This window comes from Garra rufa, chromosome 4 (assembly GCF_049309525.1).
Source record: "Garra rufa chromosome 4, GarRuf1.0, whole genome shotgun sequence".
Lineage (NCBI taxonomy): Eukaryota > Metazoa > Chordata > Actinopteri > Cypriniformes > Cyprinidae > Garra > Garra rufa.
The window spans coordinates 5,706,580-5,712,610 of record NC_133364.1 but is presented as its reverse complement, the minus strand read 5'-3'; positions in this window follow the sequence as shown (position 1 = coordinate 5,712,610).

Genomic DNA, 6,031 nt, shown 5'->3' with positions numbered 1-6,031 from the left:
AATGTCTAATGATATTTATATTTATTTATAGTTTTCTCCAGATACTTTAGCTTACCAGACAAACAAGTAGGCTATTCAAACTTCATATATTTTAAGCTCACCCAGACAGAAAGTGTCAAATGCAACCTGACGTAAAATTTATGTCATTTGCTCTTTGCAGTTTGAGACCTGCCAAATCTCACGGGAGTAAAACTGCAAACCTGGCCCACTGCCTTAAAACCCACGCTGACAAAGCAGTTTGCACCATAAACTTTAGCACCATAAAGCTCAGTCTCATCTGTGATGGTGAGTGTGCATTATTCATGCTGATTTACACACCTGCCAGAGGACTCACCTGTGTTTTTGTCACCATGAGTAAAGGTTGTGTAAGAGCTAATACAAACCACCATATGTTGATCCAGTTTACAGAAAATTTTTAATTTGCATCTAAATTGCAGCACTTCTAATAGCAAAGGCTAGTTTCCTATAAGTATTCTCATTGGGATTCAGCATCAATTCCTCCAGTTTAATCCAGGATTACAATTCATCAGCGCTGGGAAAAACAGCCTTCTTATTAAGAAGATCAGTATTCTCTAGATTCACACTTGAAAGATCAATACGTTCACAAATATTACGGAAACAGGTATCAGTCGAATGAGTGTTTTAATCACAGTTCAGAAATTCAGAGCTCAATCTTTCAGTCTGGCGTGAGTTAATGGGGCAGGAACTGAAGTAGCTATAGGGAATATTTTACAATTGATAGCAGAGAATCGCTCTGTAATTCGTTTACGCTCACATGTCTGGGCCAAACCCTACGGGCGATGAGCGAAAGACCCACTTCAGCATATTTAAGGGAACAAGTGAGGTGACGTCGCTGTCAAAAACCAGCAAATCGCATTAAATGTGATTTGTTTTTGTGGGTAGAGAGAGCTAGAGGGGAGAAACTGATAGAGCGACAGAAGAAATCAAATTCAGATTCAGTGCTGGTTAAATGTTAGTTGTTTCATCAAATTAGCATGGCTATAGGGCTTACTAGCAAATACATACAAACACACACTTACACCCGATGCAAACAGTCGCCAAGCAAAATATATCAGTGGAATTTTTTTGCTCATGTTTGTCTTTTTATCTCAGTTGCGATTTAAAGAATTACAGAGATGTTTTGACATGTAATTCAAATTTAGAAATAAACAAAAATATTTATTTATTTATAGCATTACAGTTGAGTTAATACTCTATGTGCATATAAAATAAAAATAACATGAATAATAATAATTATTATTATTATTACATATTGTTTTATTATAACTGTTTTAAAATATTATTATTTTATTTTTATATGTGTGTATATATATGAAGTGTATTACATGTATTTAATTATTTATTCATCACGTCAGATCTGATGCCAACATAGATGAAAACCTAAAGAGAACCTAAACATAAAGAGAATTAATGTTTTAACAATGACATTAATGAATTAATGTCATTCAAATCTAGAATTTTTTTTTATTACATCAGATCTAATTCTAACTTTGACAAAAAGTTTTGAATCCAGAAAATATTTTGTTTATTTTTAATATATATGTACGTGTGTGTATATATAAAGTTTATTGATGTTTCAACAAGTAATTCAAATCTAGAAATAAACTAAAATATTTATTTATTTATAATAACATTATAGTGTAAATAATACTCGGTGCATAATATATATATATATATATATATATATATATATATATATATATATATTTATATTTATATTTATATATTTAATACTATTTATTTAGGTTTAACTCAACTTTAAGATATATTTTATATTATAAAACCTCAGCATTATTATCATTTCATGTACTGAAGGGGACAGCATTTTCATGCGTTATGATTATGTGCATAATTTTTTTAAATAACATTAATAATAATAATAATTATCATCATAATTATTATTGTTTATTATACTTGTTTTTAAATACTATTTTTTATTTTTAACTTTTTAATATTTTTTGTTTTATTTTTAATATATATAGATATGTATATGTGTATATATAAAGTATATGCTTTTATTTGTTTATTTTTACATCATGTATTCTCATTGGGATTCAGCATCAATTCCTCCAGTTTAATCCAGGATTACAATTCATCAGCGCTGGGAAAAAACAGCCTTCTTATTAAGAAGATCAGTATTCTCTAGATTCACACTCAAAAGATCAATATGTTCACAAATATTATGGAATATATATATATATAGATTTGTGTATATATAAAGTATATTACATGCTTTTATTTGTTTATTTTTACATCAGATCTGATGCCAACATTGACAAAAGGCTCCAAAAATCCATCATGATGATGCACCAGGCTGTCAATAAGCAAATTAGTCAAAAGGTCAAAATAAATGAGGAAAAGCACTAATATATCCACAGTCACAAATAATCCTATCCGGATGGGATCCGATTTCTCACGAGGCCCCCGAGTTAGCTGAAAAACAGTTTTTGCATTTGCAAAACATGACTTAATGTCCTCAGGGAAAACTCGTCATGTCCGAATAAGAGTTTTTCCTCAGACAGATTCATTAGGAGAATATTTCGCATTTCATTAATATGACAGCAGACTGATTAAATCTCAGTTTATGACCATGTTGAGATCAAAAGCTGTAAAAAGACAAAACTTTAATCTCATTACTGAAAGACCAGATAACCTGTCCTATAAGATCAAATACCTTCTAGTTTCTTATCTATGAGTGTATGAGTGTATGTGGGACAGGTGCTTCATCCAGACACTGCGTCGACTTGCATCAAGCCCTAAACATAGCTCTGAATATCAATGAGTATAGTGGAGCTCTTAAAGAGAGTTTTATTTTGGGATGAAAGCATCCTGCTGTGCCGGCCAGTGTCTCAGAGCCTCCGATGCCCGCAGAGCTGAACTTCCCTTTTCACGCAGCTGAATTATACATCACAGATACTAGTTTAGTGCTACATGCCGCAAGAGAGTTTCACGCTGAGCGCATCAGGCCCTAATCAGCGCTCATTCAACTAAAGACGAAGTGCAAAGCATGTTGTGGGACTGCGTTCGGATTCACGCAACAAATATAAAACTGCCCAGAGAGTCTGTTTCATTCAGACTAAACATGACTATGATTTCCGAACTAAGTGGGAATGTGCCAGGAGTAGTTTTTAACACTATATTCGAATCCTTCTTGTATAATGCATTATTAAAAGAATAGTTTGTTAAAAATTTAAATTTGCTTCCTCTTCAGATTTGGAGAAATGTAGCATTACATCACTTGCTTGCCAATGGATGTGAATGGGTGCCGTCAGAGTGAGAGTCCAAACAGCTTATAAAAAAACATGACAGTAATTCACAAGTAATCCACACCACTCCAGTCCATCAGTTAATGCCTTTTGAAGCAGAAAGCTGTATGTTTATAAGAAACAAATGCATCGAGGCATTTTGAAAGTTCAAACCATCGCTTCTAGCTAAAATATGAGTCTATAAAGTTGTCTTGTCTGAATCAGGAGAGACACCTGCACAGATTAAGCACTGTTGACAAGCAAAAACATTCCAAAACAGCTCTAAACAAATATGTGAGTGAATTTTGATGTGAGACAACAACAGTTGTGAACTGAAGGAAGCGTTATTATCTATTATGAACTCATATTTTGTCCAGAAACGATGGTTTAAATAATAATAAATTAAAAAAACGAGTTAATGATGGGGTTTTTTCCCCCTAAAAACACATAGCTTTTGGCCTCTCAAGACATTAAACATTGGACTATAGTGGTTGTGGATTATTGTGATGTTTTTATCAGCCGTTTGGATTCTCATTCTGACGGCACCCATTCACTGCAGAGGATTTATTGATCCAAACAGCTGATAAAAACATCACAATAATCCACAAGCAATCCATACCACTCCAGTCAATCAATTTACATATTGTAAAGCCAAAAGCTGTTTGTTTGTAACAAACAAATGCATTATTAATACATTTTTAACGTTAAAACCATCACTTCTGGCTTAAATGAGTCTATAAAGTTGTCTTGTCTGAAATCTGAATCAGGAAAAAATATGAACAGATAAAGCACCATTTACAAGCAAAAACAGTCATTTGCAGCTCTTAACAAATATGTGGGTGGATTCTGATGTGAGACGACAACAGGAAATGGATTTATTGACTGGAGGAAGCGTTATTATGGATTATGAACTCATATTTTGTAAAGAAATGAGAGTTTGAAGTTAAAAACGTCTTCATGATGGATTTGTTTCTTAAAAACACACAGCTTTTGGCTTCATAAGATGTTAATTGATGGACTGGAGTGGTGCGGATTACTTGTGGATTATTGTGAAGTTTTTATCAGCTGTTTGGACTCTCATTCTGACGGCACCCATTCACTACAGAGGATCCATTGGTCCAAAACAGCTGATAAAAACATCACAATAATTTACACCACTCCAGTCCATCAATTAACATCTTGAGAAGCCAAAAGCTGTGTGTTTGTATAGTAGGAAACAAATCCAACATTTATGTGTTTTTTTTTTTTTTTTTTACCTCAGAACGTTGTTTCTGGCTAAAATATGAGTCTATGAAGTTGCCTTGTCTGAATCAAAAGAGAAATATGAACAGATCAAGCACCATTTACAAACAAAAAACAGTCCAAAACAGCTCTAAACAAATATGTTGAGTAGATTTTGATATAAGACAACAACAGATTTTTTTTTTTTTCACTGGAGGAAGCGTTATTATGGATCATGAGCTCATATTTTGGCCAGAAGCGACTATTTGAAGTTAAAAAACATCTTAATGATGGATTTGTTTCTTAGAAACATACAGCTTTTGGCTTCACAAGACATTAAACATTGGACTGCAGTGGTGTGGATAACTTGTGGATTATTGTGATGTTTTTATCAGCTGTTTGGATTCTCATTCTGACGGCACCCATTCACTACAGAGGATCTATTGGTGAGCAGATCTCTTGTTCTCACTCTCAATTTGTTCCAGATCCTTTGGAAGTCAATGGCTACCAACAACTCTTTGGTTACCAACATCTTTTGTGCTCAACAGAAGAAAGAAAATTAATTTTACATTTCTGGTTGAGAACTAATTTTAGTTTTAGTTGAGGATAATAACCCCAGGCAGCAACTGAAAGCATTTTAGTATTTGAGAGCGGATGGATAATCCTGCATTCAGAGAGTCTGTGTGCTGTGTAAAGAACACCATCATCAAACAATGTGTCTCCACCCGCCTCTTCCTTTCTCTGACTTTGTGTGTTTCTCATCCAGACGCTGAGCTCCTGGTTACTGATTACACAGACGTCCACACAAGGCTCTGCAAGCGTCCTGAATGCCGATAGGTGGAAACTCACATTCAAAATGATCTCATCTCATCAAGTGCTACACTCTCAAACTACACAAAAAGTTTCACTCAGCAAGGTAAAACGCTCTTATTTTTGTACATACGTTGGTATTCTCAAACCGTAATGTGTCACAGTTGCCCAAAGCCATGTAGAAGCACCAGCTGTGAGATGAGAAACCAACATTACCTTTGGGAGCCGGACATCTGCAAGAACGTTTGCGTTTCTCTCTAGATGGGCTGAGCTGTGTTTCCGCCTTCAGCATCTGAACAAACTTCTAAATAAATATGTGACTTTCCCAGTGTAGCTAAAATCAACCACATTCATCTCAGGCAGAAATGGCCATGACGCAGACTGTACAGCTGAAATCTCCAGCCTCGTTTATAAAATGCATGTACAGCCAGATTTGAAGTATCATTCATTTAATTCCTATTCCGACTATATGATTTATAGACGCAGAAGCTGTTGTGAAATCACTCTTATATGTACATGACTGCTGTTAATGAATGAGTTACAATGTTTGCATGCACAAGATTGTTATTATCGTTACATAAAACTATGAAAAATCACTGATGCTTGAAACAAAATAAACACTGAATAAATTAAATTAAATATTTAATTACTATTTAATTTTTTTAGCTACTTGCTATGCAAGATTTATCATTTTCATTTAGCTTAATTTACAAAAATGTAAAAGTGATAAAGTG